Genomic DNA, 17,472 nt, shown 5'->3' on the forward strand with positions numbered 1-17,472 from the left:
CAGGCTTCAAAGCCTGAATAACTGCGTACAAGGAAAAAGTATGAATTAGGTCTAAGTACCCTAATAGCCACAGGCCTTGTGCCCAACTAATTGCTCCCCGGGCCTAGTGTCCGAAAATATCTCTACAGGCCTTGAGGTCAAAAGTGGTGTCATAAAAAAAAAAAATAGAAATCATACTTACCTGCTCCGTGCAGGAAACAGATCTTAACCCTACTACTTCCAATTCTTCCAGTGCTTCCAGCTGACGGGGCCTCTTCTCCTCTTCAACGCTTCACTTGATGGAAGAGGCTCTGCCTTTTTCAGTCTGCACCATCAGTCTGCTTCTCATAATTGAAGAAGATCCCACCTTCTCGCCGTCTGGCGCCTTTCTGCTTCTTGTGTCTCCACCTGATCTACTCAGACCATCACAGGGCTGGTGATGAGCCTCAATTCGCTCATCATCCTGGCCATTGATTGGCTGACAGTTTATCTGTTCAGATTCGCTGTGACTGCTCTGGGGATACTGCATTATATTTCCACCTCCTTTTTCCGTTGGGGTCCCCACAATTAACTTATCCTTCCCGACTGCTGAGTCCAAGGTTCGCTTAAAGATATATCCCAAAAGGTACCTGCCCGAACCTCTTTGGTAGTGCCGTCCCATACAGATCCCAATTCAGACCGTCACCTTTCCCACCAATAGTAGGTACTCAGAGAGTCTTTTCCGTGGCACATGCCAAAACCTCACAGTAGTCAGGCACCTATCCTGTAGCTCTTGTCTCCTCTTTGGAGGGTGTCCACATCCAGCACACACCAGCTGCACTCACCAGATAAACTTTTCTCTTTTAAGTACCTCTTCAGCAGATATTTCCACTCGGGCCTATATTCTCAGGTACCACCGGGCTGGCTTATTCACATGCTCATGTTTGAAGCATGTTGCAGGCGAGGGTCTTCTCAGTTGTACCTTCTTCTTCAGGGATCATCTCCTCTACAGGCCTCAGCCATTCATCCACTGTATCCAGTGTCTCCCATCCCCCGATCTCTGGCTCCTGCAGACTAGGGTATCCTTGTCTGTAATCTTTTCAAGTGCGTTGATCACCTGAAATCCAGTAACCAGCAGGTTCTTCTAATCCTTCCCACTAAATTCCAGCATAATGTGAGACTACTCTTCAAAGCCTTCTTCTTCCTCCTCCCGAGAGTCGTGTGTGAAGTGTACTTGCTGCTGGTACTCACAACAGTGCATTTCTTCTGATTTCTGCTGCCAGGCATGCCTGCTCTCCTTTTTGCTTTAGCAATGCTCTCTGCAGACACTCAGTCAGCTCCTCCATCGTTATCACCATGCTGGGTCACTTGTATTCCGGCATGATCCACAGGTTGGACGTTGCCAAGCTTATCACGTCATTAGGCCACGTCCCTACTATACAATATCAATTTAGGCCAATGAGAGCAGGGTGCGGGGCCAGGGTGACATGGGTAGCCCCAACCCCACCCACTTCACCAACGAAGCAGGCAGGATTCAGGAGGTTGCCCTGCTCTCCCGGGAGTACGGGTGAGCTCTCAAAAATTGGGGAGTCTCCCGGACATCCTGGGATAATAGGCAACTAAGGATTTTACTTAATTTGTGTATTTATGGCAGCACAGTGGCCTAGTGGTTAGCACTTCTGCCGCACAGCATTGGGGTTATGAGTTTGATTCCCCACCATGGCCTTATCTGTGTGAAGTTTGTTTGTCCTCCCTGTGTTTGCGTGTGTTTCCTCCGGGTGCTCCGGTTTCCTCCCACACTTCAAAAACATACTGGTAGATTAATTGGCTGCTATAAAAATTGACCCTAGTCTCTCCCTCTCTGTGTGTGTGTGTGTGTGTGTGTGTGTGTGTGTTAGAGAATTTAGACTGTAAGCTCCAATGGGGCAGGGACTAATGTGAGTTCAGTTCTTTGTACAGTGCTGCAGAATTAGTGGCGCTATATAAATAAATGATGATGATGATGATTTGAATGGGATTAGAAAATCAGTAAGCGTGGACATCAACAATTTGATTTCCTACACACTGTATGGATGGTTGGTGCAGAAAGATCCATATTAGGTATACGACCAAAGGGCTGACTGGGCTGGGGGGCAGGGGAGACATCTGCCCCCCCAGCTTGGTCCAATAATGGGCTATCTTGGACTGGGTTACTTGTTTTTTTTATCTTTAAAATGTTCCTAATAGACTGCTAAGCTGAGTCTAGCTGCCCGGGGTAAATTTGCCAGCCCCTGTAGAGAACCTATAACTAGCACCTCCAGAGCATCCGTTAAAAAGCACGTCTCCGCTCCTACAAGCTCATTTAATGATCTTGTCTCACAACTAGTATTCTGGCTATTGCATATGTGTGCAATGCAAGAGTATGACTGCACCAAGTCTGCATTTAGCAAAAAAATACACAATTCACCCAGCTCCTTCCATGAGAAGATGGAAATGATCACGTCGTAAGCCCTGCTATGTCGATGTGCAAATCTACTCACTTCCCATAACGAGGAGATGTAGTTGCACACAAGAAGCGTGATGACACAACACATCAGTTGTGCTGTGGATCCACATTTTTGCATTTTCAGAAATTACGATTTTGGTCTCTTAATTAAGGCTGTTATAGCATCTAAAATTCCAGCAGTGTTAGAACTACCTATGAAATCATAACTACCTTTAGTACGTACTTTGCATTACTTAAAGCTTAGTACTTCCTACAATAAATCTCTTGCATCAGGTTTTGGTTAGTTAGTGACAGAAAATTTATAGTGAGGAGATGTAATTTGTCTTTGAAATGCATTCTAATCAGGGCCTGATTAAAGGTTCCAGCCGCCCCAGGCTAACACACCGATTGCCGCCCCCCCCCAACCCTCCCCCCCCCGCCCGCAGCGAACGCGCGCCTCCCGCCCCAACCAATACCTTTATTACTATATTTATGTGTTCAAAGTGGAAACTTAGAACAGTTTTACAATTAAGGCAGTAGAAGTGGAGATATGGAGATAGTGGAGATAGGGAATACCACAACCTATCAGCCCACTTCACCACTGTGTGTGTGTGTATATACATGTGTGTGTATATATATGTGTGTGTATATATATGTGTGTGTGTATATATATGTGTGCGTGTGTATATATATATGTGTGTGTATATATATGTGTGTGTGTGTATATACATGTGTGTGTATATATATGTGTGTGTGTGTATATACATGTGTGTGTATATATATATGTGTGCGTGTGTATATAAATATATATATATATATATATATATGCACAAAATTGTAAAATATTAATTAATACATAGAAACACAAGGACCTGATTCAGGAACGAAAATCCCCCAAAACATGAAAAATTGTAAGGTTGCACATGGGCAGAACCATGTTGTATTGGAGGGGGATGTAAATTAAAATGTAGGGACAGGTTTATAGTTGGGGTAGGGCATGTCCTAGATCAACTTTAAATTGCTGTGTAAACATAATGCTAACAAGCATTAGTGTGCTACATGAAAGAATAGCCAGTATTTAACTTATGTGCAAAATAATAAACTAATATGCATCCCTTGCATTGTAACATGGTTTTGTCCAGTAGAAAACTTACTAATTTTTTTTACTTACTTTCCTTAATGAATCTCTGCAAACACATTAAAATGTCACTACAGTAAAATGACACATTCAAAGATAGACAAATGGTGTCATTCTCTCTTACCTGGTCTTGCAGCGTAGACTACCTGATGTTCTCTCTTGTTTGTTCTTGAAGCGTTGTTGTCAGTTGGCTTCTGGAACCTTGGGGTCCCGTATTGAAATTGTGCAAAAAATGTATTATAATGCAAAATTTGAACTAACCCTGAATGATTCAAACACAACACTCCATTATGACGAAATAAAACTACCCCTAGTACAGGCACATATATGCAATAAAATATATGAAAATGATTTATAGTTATATACTGACATCTACCAACCCCTGTCAGTCAGCTAATTAACCCCCCCCTTATCCCCCCCACATTATTAATAATAACGATGTCCCTACAGCCTATCCCCCCCCCCCCTTGTAGAATTAATAATAATGATGCCCCGGCAGCCTGCTTTTGACTTTAACTTATCATCATCTTAATTTATTTATTTATATTTATTTATATTAACTTACCTTGTGGACTGGCGGACTGGTCCTTTCTGTCCTGTGCGACGCTCCGGTGCTTCTTCCTTCTAGCAGTGCGGGCGCGATCTGTCTGCTTAGTGTTGTCACGTGAGATGTTAACATCTCATGTGACCACACTAAACAGCGCACCGCGCCCGCACTGACGGCAGCTGACAGCTTCTGATTAGCTGTTAGCTGCCACCTGCTTATTGGAGGATTAAGGTAGGATTTACGGGGGGGCTGGCGAGTTAAATCGTTTTGTTTTTTTTTAACCAGCGCTGCGCCCCTCCCCACCCAGCGTCTCAGGCTGCAGTCTGGTCAGTCTGTTGGCTAATCAGGCCCTGATTCTAATGTATATTAATTTTATTTAAAGGGATATCCCAAGAGGGGTTTCTTGAGCTCAAGTGATAATTAAAAAATGTAAAAGTGTGTTTTAAAAAAAAAATTTCCGTGACTAATTTTGGGCCTTATTTAGTGTGAGGGGTAAATCCATCTAGAAGATGCAATTTTGCACCTTTGTAAACCATGATGCATTTCAGGGAGATAAATTTAGCACAACCCTAATTTGCAGTGTGAAAATAAAGTTGGCCAGTATTTGTGTGCTACATGCAAAAGCATCCAGTATGTTCCCTGCATGCAAAATAAAATTGCATTTGCACCCCTTGCTTCACAGCAGCACCTTTTAGCTGGATTTGCTTTATTTATTCTGGATTTCTTTAAACTATGTGGCATATTCTGTTAAGGGTACACTGATAAATGAGGGATACTAAATGTCATGCATGAACCACCAAATATGTGGGCATACAACACATGTCTATTTGCGCAAATGTTCTTAACATTTTGACTCATACACAACAAAGAGCACAACTTCATTCTAGAAGTCCGCTCCCTTATTCTTTCCTCTCCACCCTCCACCTGTCCTCTCGACCCCATCCCCTCCAACCTCCTTCGCTCTCTCTCTCCCACTGCCTGCTCCTACCTGGCACACCTTTTTAACCTATCACTCTCCTCCGGTGTAGTACCCTTCTCATTTAAACACGCTCTTATCTCTCCGATCCTCAAAAAACCCAATCTTGACCCCACCTCTGTCGCCAACTACTGCCCTATCTCACTTCTCCCCTACGCCTCCAAACTTCTTGAGCAGATAGTCTGCTGTCGCCTCACCAGATATCTCTCGGACAATTCCCTCCTTGACCCTCTCCAATCTGGATATTGTTCCCTCCACTCCACTGAAACTGCCCTGGCCAAAGTTACCAACGACCTCCTTTCAGCCAAATCTAAGGGTCACTTCTCCCTCCTTAGTCATCCTCCTTGACCTCTCCACGGCCTTTGACACTGTGGACCACCCCCTCCTTCTGCAAACTCTTCTCTCTCTCTCGGCCTCTCCGATTCCGTCCATGCCTGGTTCTGCTCCTACCTCGCTAACCGCACCTTCTCTGTCTCCATGTCTGGCTCTTCCTCCACCCCCTCCCCACTCCCAGTAGGTGTCCTCCAGGGCTCTGTCCTCGGCCCTTTACTCTTTTCGCTAAACACTTCCTCCCTCGGTGCGCTCATCTCCTCCTTTGGTCTTCAGTATCACCTTTATGCTGACGACATTCAACTCTACATCTCTTCTCCTGATCTCTCTCCCTCCCTTATCTCTCGCGTATCTGACTGCCTCTCTGCCATCTCCTCCTGGATGTCCTCCCGCTTTCTCAAAATTAACATCTCCAAAACTGAATTCATTGTCTTTCCTCCCCCTAAACTCCCCTCCCACCACAACCTCTCTATCGTTGTTAACAACACCACCATCTCCTCTGTTACCCAGCTCCGTTGCCTGGGTGTCACCCTTGACTCCTCTCTCTCTTTTGCCTCCATGTCCAATCCCTTGCCCAAGCCTGTAGATTCCAACTTCGCAACATAGCCCGCATCCGACCCTTCCTCTCACAAGACGCCACCAAAACCATCATCCATGCACTCATCATCTCCCGCCTCGACTACTGCAACCTTCTCCTCACTGGCCTCCCCCCCTCTCTCATCTCGCCCCCCTCCGCTCTGTACTCAATGCGGCTGCTCGACTCATCTTTCTCTCACGCCGCTCCTTCTCTGCTTCCCCTCTCTGCCTTGCCCTACACTGGCTCCCCATCCCTTACAGAATCCTCTTCAAACTCCTTACCACCACTTACAAAGCTCTCTCCCAGTCTACTGCCGCCTACATCTCCGACCTCCTCACCATTCACACTCCTGCCCGATCCCTGCGCTCTGCCACTGACCGTCGCCTCTTTTCCACTCTCATTACCACTTCCCACTCCAGAATCCAAGACTTCTCCCGAGCTGCCCCCCTACACTGGAATGACCTCCCTCTCTCCATCCGTCTCGCTCCCAAGCTGTGCTCCTTCAAACGAGCACTTAAAACTCACCTGTTCCTTAAAGCCTACCAGTCATCCACCTAACCCCTCACCTACTCTGCTCGCTCTTCCCTCTCTCCACTGGCATCACCGCTCCCTCTCGTGTCTGTTTCGTCCACCCTCCCTTAGGATGTAAGCTCGTTTGAGCAGGGCACTTCTTCCCTCGTGTCTCCACACCTGTTCTTCTGCTCCTTCCTTACTCCATTTGTCTGTCCCGGAGTTTCTGAAGCACTGGTACTTTGTGTTTACTGTCCTGTACTATTTAACCCTGTATGGTTTACTGTTTGTACTATGTACGACGCTGCGGACACCTTGTGGCGCCTAACAAATAAATGATAATAATAATAATTCTAGATTTTGGAACTGCCCTCATAAAAACACTTTGGGGTAGGTTTATCAAAATTTCTAAAAGGTAAAAGTAGAGGTCTTGAAAAAAGCAACAAATTATTTTGTAGCTATCACTTATCTTGTAGGCATACAAGACGATGCTGTGACTGTCATCAGTAACAGTTTTCACCTACATCTGCCCTGTAGCTGGTGCAAATAATACGGCTAAAAAAACCCTGCACTTTAGAGAAACCCAGGACTTGAATAGACCACATCTGTTTTGGAAAGCCCTTTCTGTACATTCCTATGTTCATCCACCCCATCCCACCCACTCTCCACCCTTCAAGTCGTAGGCAGTCAGAGGGGTTATTTCGGACATGAATTGCATGTAATTGCAATCTTTGGTGCAAGGTCCGTTCCTGAGCATGCACAGAGCTATTTCACACAAGATACGGCACAAATAGGACTTACATCTGAAGATGAATCAGGTCCACAAGTTTCCCACTCAGGTAGCGTATATTGTTAGGCAGCACCACAGCTCAGTCAGTAAATTCTGGGATAGAAACCTCCTCTGTCTATGAAATACTATGAAAATATTATTCTACAACTCACACTACACTAACCAATCACGCATAGCCTTTAAGTATAGTGGATATCTTAGTGCAGATACACCATTTAGACTTCCTCTCGCTATTAATTCTCTCCACTCTCCTACAATTCACCATAGTTAGGAGACCCCCTCTCTGACTAGAGACTTGCTTTGAATGCTCACTGCAGCAAGAAATCCCATTGATCAACCGAAGGTTCTCTGGTGCTGGTCACAGTTAAAACTTTCCCCACATTCAGGGCTGAATTGTAATCTCTTTCTGTGAGATTCTCACTGCCTCTGGCATCTCTGGTGCTGTGGGAGCTCATTCTCTCCCTGCATGTGGACTCACTTCTACAGGGCCAATAATGACTGATTCTGTGTGTCTCTCAGACCTCAAACATTCTTTATCCCCATTCTCTCGCTCTCCAGTGGAGCCATAGATTATAAGCTATGATTGTAAGAGCAGGGCCCTCTTACCTCTCTGTCTGTATATATTACCCAGTATTATTTTATTTCTGTTTGTTCCCTATTGTAAAGCGCTACAGAATTTACTGGCACTACACAAATTTTGATGATGATGATGATGAGACTCCTCCCCCTGTTATAGTATTGGGGACACTGTGTTCCTTTGTTTGCCCCTTTCCCCAGCAGGAAGGGCTGCTGGGAGTTGTAGTTTTCACAGCTCCAGTGGCACCATTTTGAAGGCCCTTCAATGCTGAGCCAGCTCCTGGTAGCTACGGGGTTTACATATGTGTTTAGTGACACTCTGGTCTTGAACCCAAATCTAGCACTTACCATTTGTTATGTCAATCCATTCACTCTTTTAAAGATTGAGTTTATATAACCCAGTAAATTTGACAAATACACTTATTTTAAGTGCTCTAAGCTCTCTGCTTCCTGTTAAGATAAATACTATGGTGGAGAGGCGCAGGCTTGCTCAGTTCAGCCCCGGGAGAACACAGGCGGTTGCATCACATGACAGGCAATGCAGGCGCGTCATTGATGACGCGGCCGCCTGTGCGCTGACGGGCTGCATCGCTTGCTTTGGGATACGGCCGCAGGGAATATGAAAAAAAACAGACTGACCGATGCAGCCCTGCCCCCCGAGCAAGCCCGCCCCTGATGGTGGAGCCTCCAGAAATGGTATTTACTACGATGATAGCATTTTTAAGGTGATAACGGGCTCCCTAGCGGATGAACTTCAATTTTAATCTTCCATTAATTAGTCATTGTTGCAACTGCACTTTAAATATAGTGCTAAATCTCTTTATGCCACATTGTACGTCTCAATGGTTATTTTATTTTTTTTTGTCTTTATGCTTGATTCGTTTGTATGTTCTTAAAAACTTATAAAATGCCTTAATATAAAATACTTGATTTAAGGGAAAGCAGTATTTTCAGCAGTCAGAATATATAATTTTCTTCTCAACTCCAGGACTAATAACTCACCAAATAATGTAACAGGCAATGCCAAACCAAACCTTTTATAGATTGCCATTCTGTATGACTTTCATAATGCAGAATACTTGTGAGTGTACATTAGTTAGTGACACAGACACATCCTGTCAATTTGATTAAAATAACTGAAACATAGACTTTGGATTACAATATTATGTTTTATTTAAATCTCGGCCTCCACCACCCCTTAACAGCCGTCCAGTCACGCTCCTTTTTATTATTATCATTTTTTTTTAAATAAATATTTTAGAAACAGAAAATAGATGGTTAAGAAAATTCAAATCCAAAACATAAACATAACATAATCTTTTTCTTTTCTTCTTAATGCTGTTTGAAGTGCTGTGAAATTACAAAAAAAAGAAACATTAAGGCTCTCACATGTTTTTACAATGTAAAATAAACAGCTTCCTAAGTAGGCAACATTGTACAACATCTTATTATGATTGTTGTTGCTGTGGGTACATAACAACCTGCTTTTCCAAACCCGTACTAACATGCATCACCTCTATAGCTAGAACCAACGCCTTATTGTGAACATATGTTTAAATGCACTGTAACACAGGATATTGCTCTGCACCCTATTTCTACACCATATTCAGGGGCATACATAGGGCATACCAGAGGCAGAACTAGTGTGCTGTGGGCCCCAGTGCAGGGAATCAGGGAGGAAGGAACCTGGGCCCACAGCTCTCTAGTTCCCAGTGCAGCGGGACCCATAATTTCTATGGGCCGTGTGCACCACTCCTTCTGCACTAATGGTAGTTCCACCACTAGGGCATACCTCCCAATGGTCCCGATTTTGGACAGACATCCAGAAGTGTAAACCACAAAAGGGAAAGGGCTAAATAGAAAAATGGGTGGTGTTATATCCAAATTTTCCCATTTGTGGGTGGGGATTGGGCAGAACAGTGACATGGCTTATTTTGTCCCTGCTTTTGGGATTCTAAATGTTGGGAGGTATGATGGGGTGGAGGGTTCTAGATGTCCAGAAACGCCCCCTAAACTTGAATCACAATAATTTTTTGGTATAGAAATAGGAACTGACTTCTAGGAAACTCCTTCTCCTGTCTGCATTAAAAATTAAAAAGATCTGCCTATGTTTTAATGAAATTTGGCTTCAACAAAATGGTGCCTCATGTTGTATATTTAACATACGTTATTACATTTATATACACTGTACTTTTTAATTTTTACAACTATTGCAACAAGTGGGTTTTTTGCTTCATTGAGAATCAGACAGTAAAGAACTCAAAGTAAAACTGATAACATGGGCTTATTACAATAATAATAATAGCAGGTGCATAATAATAAATAAGCTTAAACACAATGTCATTATCAGTATCAATCAACTGATTTATTGAGCAATAGACAAAACCTGCTTAAATTCATATATCACCCTCTCAGAATTAACCTTCTTCATCTTGACAGTGGCTAAATGTCTTATCGCCAAATCATGTAGGCACCACATTCAACCCAAATATCTTCTCTTAAATCTTATATTTGGTTTATCACCAGTGTAGTGATCATAGAGGAATTACAGTTATAAGGATTAACCTATCACATAATTGTAGGGAATAAGGCATAAATCATAACTGCAGTGTAAATATAGTATATCAAATGAATCGATTGATAAATTGAGCTACTAAATAAAATGTAAAATGGGAAGCCAGAGAGTCTGCGGTGTGTGTATTTGGTGGCTCTGCACATCCCGGTGTTAGAAGATAGCAGTGTCACCTGTGGCAGCTCCAAACGCCCCTGTGGTGAGCTATATCCTGGCCTAGGATGGAGTATTGACACCAGAAGAGACTTTTAGGAACTGCTCAGCATTGTGTCTGGCTCAAGGAGAACATGTGCTGATATTTTATATAGAGAAAAATAATTAAGTTTTCAAATATGCCACTTAAAATCAATAAAAGTAGTGATATATTCCTCAATAGCATGTTGAAGGGCAGTTCATATGTCAAATTAAGATTTCTGCCACACAGAGAGGTTGAGGAAATGAGTATAAGCTCAACTGATACCCTGTACTTAGGCCTGTTTGGTATCAATACATGGCTAGATTTATAGGGGATCTATTAATAAAATTTGGTCTGTGTAACACTCCACAGAAAAGTTAGGTCACATAGTAGAATTGGGTAGTAAATCAGGCAATATGCAACTAGTGATTGTAAAAAGTGTCACAGACCACAAGCCCCTTGGAGTGGGGGTAAGGTGTAAAGGTGTCTTTTAAAAGCTGAGACCAGTTACAAGACATTGTCAATATTTTGGGAAAAAATAATTATTGATAAGGTGTCCATCTTTACACCAATTTCCCTTAGCCAGAATATACCACTTATCTGTAAGTTATACTCTGAATTTAATCCCTTTATTTTTAACTGTTTTGCTTGTTATGTATGTCATGTCATCTTAGTTGTATTTAGTAACCTGTAAGCATTGTATAATTTGTATATTACATTTAAAAATGTAATAGTTCATGAACTTATTGCTCTAAACAAATTCATTTCCTGTTTAGAAGAGAGAGATTGCTTGGCTGGGTTAACTCTTTAGAAACCAGCGTGTGAAGGGTTAACTGTTTAGCTACCAGAGCACCGAGTGTGTGCAATTAGATAATTAAGTCATAGGTTTGCTATGGGCCTTATAGGTAGCTGTGGCAGTTTGTGGAGAGGTGTGAAAGCGGATGTCTGTGTTGTGAAAAGGACCAGTAAATCTGTACCCTTAGAGAAAGAGGTGAGTGTGAGATTTGGGCTGGAATCTTTTGCGTTCCCTTACAGTAGGCTTCCAAGTCACTAGTGCGCAGAGGGCGGTTTGTGTCAGATAAAGGGGATCAGGAGCGGTTACTTGACAAAATAGAAGTGTTATATTGTATGACTGATGGGATATATGATTAGATATTAAAGCAAGTAGTAGCTAGAGGGGGCTTATCCCTGACAGCCAGCATAGAAATGCCACTTGCAATCTACACGATAAAGGAAATACCTTTAACCAGGTATGGGTCCCGTGGTTGTTCCACCAAAGTCAATGCTCACAAACACCCTCTTGACCATAATCTAACACCTTATCCCCAAGAGTCCTTCCTTAACTTATATATCACATATAAGGCTCAGGGGCAGGCTGGGCTGGGGTGCATGGGAACATGTGCCCCCCCGGTCCCATAATGTGCTATTTTGAGCTGGGTCACTGGGCCATCTGCTTTTTTTACCTTTAAAATGTCCCTAATAGGCTGCCAAGTCAAGTCTTGCCCCCAGGGCTAAAATGTGCCAGTCCTCCCCTGATAATGCCGGTTATTATCAAAACACAGTAAGCTTTCCTACTATTGTACTCTGATTATACTACGTAAATACAGCTAAAGCTAGGTACACACTACAGGTTGTTCTCCTGATTATCGTGCCAAATCCCACGATAAACGACTGTTAGCTCTGATATCGCATTAGTGTGTACGCTCCCACAATCATGTTTTATTGCACCAAAGCACATAGTATCATTTAATTTTATTTTATAACCGGACTAAAAATCACATGGAACAATGTCGAGCAAATTCTGCAGTGTGTATGCACTTACCATCAGCAGTGTAGGCAGATCTTCTTATAGTTTACAGAGTACAATCTTTTCAGCAGATGGTTATCACAGATGAAGAGCACAGATCTGAAGATAAATATTGTAAAATTGTGTATGTGTGTACGCATGATTTGGCATCCTGATCAGGACTTTCGGTCGTTGGTAAAATCGGTAAAGATATCACATTGGGAGACATTTTCTGTAGTGTGTAGCTAGCTTACCTTGCAAGTTGAGATATCAGAAAGAGGACAACTCCTTAAACTCTCCCCCCAACACCCACTTTCCAAATTCTTAATTTGTTATAATTTAATTTACTCTATTTTGTCAACTTTCAAATCCTGTTTGATTGCAAACATTATGGCTATTTTTCCTGTTAATGCTTGTATCTGATAAATGTATAAAAAGGTATAAAAATAAAATATAAATACACTAGGATATAAACATATATACAGAATGCAATGCAAAACATAAATATATGAAGACACAAACATACATATATAGGGAAATATACATTGTATTTATTTATGTACAAACTCTGCACCCATTCCATACCTATTCAGTTCTATTTCAATCCTAAACTGTTAGTATAATGGTTCTGGGGAAAGAGAAAACAACACACACAGATCTTACCTGATTAAGATGCAGCAACTGGGACTTCCTCAAAGAGGCTCCACATAGGGATGTATAAATTATCCTTGAAATCTTGTACCAATTGTCCTTGTAGGGATTCCTCATTATCTCGCCGTACTAGGGTCCTCCTATAAGTAAATGCTGATCAGCATCGCCCAACTGGAAAAGAGCACAAAATACACAAGGACAAATAGTAAAGACAAGGACCACTCACCTTTAACATCCTGTTTCCTTGAATGCTGTGTATTCATCTTCTCAGCGGCTGTGGAGGCTAACAGAACAAACTCTCCCCACTTGACTGACTGGTCCTAATCATCATCATCATCAACATTTATTTATATAGCGCCACTGATTCCGCAGCGCTGTACAGAGAACTCGTTGACATCAGTCACTGCCCCATTGGAGCTTACAGTCTAAATTCCCTAACATACACACACACAGACAGAGAGAGAGAGAGAGACTAGGGTCAATTCTGATAGCAGCCAATTAACCTACTAGTATGTTTTTGGAGTGTGGGAGGAAACTGGAGCACCCGGAGGAAACCCACGCAAACACGGGGAGAACATACAAACTCCACACAGATAAGGACATGGTCGGGAATTGAACTCATGACCCAAGCGCTGTGAGGCCGAAGTGCTAACCACTTAGCCTCCGTTCTGCCCATAATCTGCTGTTAGTGTATCATACCCTCTATAAACTAGTTACAATAAGGCTCTTTCAACTGCATTGGGTCTATGTGTAACACAGTAGAAGACTTGGTGTAGTGCACTATCCCTGACCAGACCCTACTCGCTGTAATACACCATGGAGTGGATGGGGAAAACAGCAGCACACAGCAATAAACTGGAAATACATACAGAACAGTCCAACACAGTACAATTGGACCACAAGGTGCATGTCCCTTTTACTTAGATGTGGCCAGTTTGACGGGAATATTGTAGTAACAATGGGGTCTAAGTTGATGGACATGTATCTCCAAATGGGACTTAACAGTCGGAGGCACAATCTCTGGTGTCTAATGATGATAGGGTAGCAGGCTTACTACCTAACTTGTCCCCACTAGTGCCTGTAAAATGTGGCCATGGGCTCTAAGAATAAACTATGTGTCCCCACCTGAATCTAAGCCTAGTAAAATGCTGCACAGGCTTCAAAGCCTGAATAACTGTGGACGACAAAAAAAAATTAATTAGGCCTAAGTACTCTATTAGCCACAGGCCTTGTGCCCAACTAACTGTTCCCCGGGCCTAGTGTACATTTCCCCCTCCTTTTTCTGTTGTGGTCCCCAAGACTAATTTATCCTTCCCAACAGCTGCGTCCAAGGTTCGCTTACTGGTATATCCGGAAATCTACCTGCCAGAATCTCTTTGGTAGTATCCTTCCGTACAGAACCCAATTCAGACAGTTGCCATCACCACCAAGAGTCAGTACTCAGAGAGTCTCTTCTGTGGCATGTACCATAACACCACACCAGCTGTGCTCTCCAAAGTAACTTTTCTTCAGCAGATATTTGCTCAGTTATACCTTCTTCTTCAGGATACACCTCGTCCACAGGCATCAGCCATTCGTCCACTGTATCCGGTATCTCTGATCCCCCGGTCTCTGCCTCCTGCAGATTGGGTGTCCTTTTCGATGTTAACATACAATGTTTTAAAGCAATTAATAAACAAAAACAGCATTCTACTAACCCTAATATAACACAAAGACCACGCTACTGTAGAATACATACTAATAAATAGATTGGCTAATCAACCTTTCCAGCACAAAATCACTTTGAAGGTCCCCACTGCCCCCAAGAAGAGGTTCCACCCTCCCAAAACCCTCTACCTCTTCTTGGGGGAAGGGATGGCTTTCAAAGATAAAAGAAATACGATAATGACTTTAAGGATGCCGCTGACTAATATTGGTGCTATTAGACAGGGAGGCACCTATTCTAACGCACCCCCGGTATTCACAGGGACCCCTGCAAAGAGGTTTGGGCTTGGCTGTGTGAGGTGCACAGGTCACGGTTCTCCCAGCTAGTTAACAGTGTAGTGGGAGAGATCAGGAAGGGTCGTACGAACCGGGTCAAGGACCAATCGATAGCGCAGTACACAAGGATGATCCAAAAGGAAGGTCAGGAGCTCGACAGGGATCGGTAACCAGATAGTCAATGGAGCCAAATCCCAGGACAAATAGAGTGGTCAGGAAGAAGCCAGGAGTCAGGAACCAAAGGACAAATAATGGAAACATGGAAAAGTAAAAGGCACACTGAAGAGATGAAACCAATAATCTGGCACAGGTGTGTGGGAGGAAGTGCTTTAGGTACCGTAGCCAAGCCCCTTATAGGAGGAGGACGCAGAGGCGGTCAGGAACACCTGACGGCCGGCAAAAATGAAGAAAGATGGGTCCCGTTGCCTAGTAACGGTATGAGAACCTTACTGTGCATGTGCGCCGCGGCCGACTGGAAGTACTGAGTAAGGAGACACACACTCTGTGGAAATCACTCTCTCCCATCTCACATCTCTTTAGACAAATTTAACTAATTCGATAGTGACAACGGTCGCTAAGGCGTCAAATTGAAATGGCGGACGATGAGCCGCAATTTGATCGCCATCCTGGCCATCGATAGGCTGACAGATATTTGCTCAGTTGTACCTTCTTCTTCAGGATACACCTCCTCCACAGGCATCAGCCATTCGTCCACTGTATCCGGTATCTCTCATCTCCTGGTCTCTGCCTTCTGCAGACTTGGGTGTCCTTTTCTGTAATCTTGTCCAGATGGGTAGATCAGCTGCAATCCAGCAACCAGCAGGCTCTTCTCATCCTTTCTGATAAATTCCAGCACAGTGTGAGTCCACTCTTCAAAGTCTTCTTCTTCTTCCTCATGTGTGAATTGTACTTGCTACTGATACAAATAACAGAGCATTTCTTCTGGCTTTGGCAGCCAGTCATGTCTGTCCTCTCTTTTGTCTCAGCAATGCTCTCTGCAGACACGCAGTCAGCTCCTCCATTGATATCACCATGCTGGGTCACTTGTACTCCGGGATGATCCACAGGTTGGACGTGGTGAACTTTCCGAACATGACAAAATGTAGCGAACCTGCTGGTAAAGAAAACAACACGCATAGATCTTATGTGATCATTGTGCAGCCACTGGGACATCCACAAAATGGTTTCACCTGGGGGTGTATCAATTATCCTTGAAGTCTTGTACCAATTGTCCTTGTAGGGATTCCTCACTGTCTCGCCATACTCAGTTCCACCTATCCGTAAATGTTGCTCAGCAATGCTTTATTGTCACTTTCACATGCCCACAGATAAAGTATGCCCCAGTGGGGGGTTTTCGGAGATTTACCTACTTCTTTAGGGACCCCCTCCTCCAAGGGCACCAACCAGTTGTCCACTGTATCTGTTGCCTCCCATCTCTGATCTCTGGTTCCTGCAGACATGGGTAACCTTGCAAAGAATCTTGTCCAGATTGGATGATCAGCTACAATCCAGTATTCAGCAGGACTGGCGATCCTTCCCTCCATATTCCAATAACGAGAGACGTCTCTTCAAAGTCTTCTTCTTCTTCCAGTCATATGTGATGTGTCCTGGTTGCTAACACTTACAACACCTTAGCTTTTCTTGCTTCTACAACCAGGCACAACTGTTCTTCTCCCCCTATACTTGCCGCTACAATGCTCTTTATGGGCCCACGGTCACCTCCTGCATTGTAAGCACCTTGCTGGGTCCCTTGTACCGCAGGATATACCCAGGTTGTCCATCATGGTTGTGTGAACTCTGCCAAAATAGTTCACAGGTCTGGAAGAAGAGAAAACAATGCGCATAGATCACGATGCAGCCTCTGGAGTATCCGCAGAAGGGCTCCATGTTGGAGTGTATCAATTATCCTTGAAGTCTTGAACCTATTGTCCTTGAAGGGATTCCTCCTTGTTTCAACCTGCTCAGCTCCACCTCTCCATAACGCCAATCTGCAACGCCTTACTATCACCTTCACATGCCCAAGCATACAGCAATTCCTAGTGAAGGGTTCTCTCAGTCTATCTTCTTCTTCAGAGACCATCTCCTCCATGGGCATGGGCTAGTCCTGCACTATATGCGATGTATCCTATTTCCCGGTCTCTGCCACCTGCAGATGCAGTTCTTCGGTCATAGTTCTTCTGGCTTCTACTGCTGGGCTCATCTGTCCTCATAGCCTTTTTTGCCGTTGCAATGTTCTCTGCATGCACACGTTCTCATTCTTGTATTTCAGGATGTTTCCTAGGTTGGTCATTGTGTACTTGCCCACTACGTCATAATGTAGCGGGTCTGGGGGAATAAAACACTACATGCACAGATCATACCTTATCAGGATGCAGCAACTGGGTCAGCCACAAAAGGGCTCTACGTGGGGATGTATCAATTATCCTTGAATTCTTGTACCAT

At 43.6% G+C, this 17,472-nt stretch overlaps 1 long non-coding RNA gene across 1 annotated transcript in view; it reads right to left on the bottom strand.

Moving 5' to 3' along the window:
• Positions 1-9,189: 9,189 nt before the first annotated feature.
• LOC142100892 (uncharacterized) overlaps positions 9,190-17,472 on the bottom strand; it is a 70,531-nt gene continuing 62,248 nt past the window's right edge. Inside the window, exons 2-3 of the long non-coding RNA XR_012678929.1 lie at positions 12,436-12,519; positions 9,190-9,216 (exon numbers count right to left, since the gene is read on the bottom strand). This is a non-coding gene — a long non-coding RNA (uncharacterized LOC142100892). The remainder of the gene's footprint in view (positions 9,217-12,435; positions 12,520-17,472) is intronic.

This window comes from Mixophyes fleayi, chromosome 9 (assembly GCF_038048845.1).
Source record: "Mixophyes fleayi isolate aMixFle1 chromosome 9, aMixFle1.hap1, whole genome shotgun sequence".
In the NCBI taxonomy this organism is placed as follows: Eukaryota; Metazoa; Chordata; class Amphibia; order Anura; family Limnodynastidae; genus Mixophyes; species Mixophyes fleayi.